We start from the raw sequence: 1,602 nt of genomic DNA, 5'->3' as shown, positions 1-1,602 counted from the left end.
CCGTGTGACAAGCTTTATCTTCTGAAATATGTGCATACAATTTTTATTTATCTTTATTAATTTTTATTTTAATCCTTTAGGATCATGGGTTTGATTAACCATGTTTTGATCAATTATTTATTTAGACTATGAATATAATGCAGTTGTATGTGTAGTAATTTCCGTGTGTGAAGTTTTTACTCCTGTGAAGTGTTATTTTAATACAAAGGCAACATGGTATGGTTTCGCATCAACATAATTAACTGTTGTAGTAAAAATGGGCAATTGACTTTAATGGACGTTTATTTTTGAATTCGTATTTTGAACACAGGAATGTTCAAATGGTATGCAAAGCTCATTTTCTTGAGACTGACATGGATTCAAAGGTTAGCAAGCAATACTGTTTTATAAGCACGGCGGTTTGACATAAATATGCACATTATCTGTAGACAACAAAACAAGAGGTAATTTTCTTAGATTACTACTAGTATAATTACTAAATAGATTAACGGTTTTAATACTGACTTATTAGAGCAGTCAGATTGATTATAAAAAAAAATGTTCTTTTGATAAAGATACCAATTGATGTGTTTTCAGTGATCTTTAACAAAATACATCCATTTTGTATGCATTTTCACTTAATTTTTATCCTAAAACCCTGTAATACTGCTTCATATTTTCATATAATTTAGGGATATACAAACATGGCGCTACAAGAAAATACAATATGAATATACAATACATATTCTCCTTAGCTTCGTAGACAAAACACTAAAAATATGGTCTATAAGTCTCTCCATATACCTCATTAAAGAGGAATCACAAATATGCATGAAACCCGTACATTCAAATAACATTTAGGCATCTCGGCGTATGCAGATTTTTTTCTGGATCTTTACGAAAGTCACACAAGCAGCAGTAGCAGGTGTATATGCTATCACAATAAACAGACGAGTTTGAGCTTTGAAAATTCTCTTATGTAAAACAGCTGCAAATTGACGTCAGTGTACATTTCTACTCATTGTTCACAAACTCCCCTGCCTCCCAGCGCAGAGCCATGGCACTTTTACGTCGGCCTCCAGTATAGGGTTCAGGAACTAGTGAGAGAACAATAAAGTGAATTAATTTTAAATTTTTTCTTCGATATAAGATGACGATAATTTTAATTCCATGTTGTCGATACAATATCCAACTTTTGCTCTGACACTGAATGTATATTTGCATTTACTTACTCGATGATCACATGACAAAGCTGAACGATCCATTCTGCATGTTTTCATTGGAGATGATGGGGATGATTTACATTTAATTGGCACATCATCTGCAATTAAATTGACAACCAAGAATAAATAGATCTTGCAATGTTTGCAGTCTCAGTGATGGTAGTCGTTAGTTAAGATCAACAGAATGAAAAAAAACTGTAGTTTTTCTCTTGGCATGAAATACCTGTAAACGATGAGCAGTCCAAACGGTTTGGAGACATCAGGAAGTGATCCTTCGAGTAAACACTGGCTCTTTGACGCTTGAGTTCCTCTTCTCGCTGCTTCACCATCTTAATCTCCTCGTCAACTAGAGATATCGCTACTCCTGGACCGCAGCTTACAAATGGGTTGTTAAGGAACA

This window comes from Carassius auratus, chromosome 24 (assembly GCF_003368295.1).
Source record: "Carassius auratus strain Wakin chromosome 24, ASM336829v1, whole genome shotgun sequence".
NCBI classification, from domain to species: domain Eukaryota; kingdom Metazoa; phylum Chordata; class Actinopteri; order Cypriniformes; family Cyprinidae; genus Carassius; species Carassius auratus.
The sequence above is the reverse complement of the archived record's forward strand: the minus strand, read 5'-3'. Positions refer to the sequence as shown.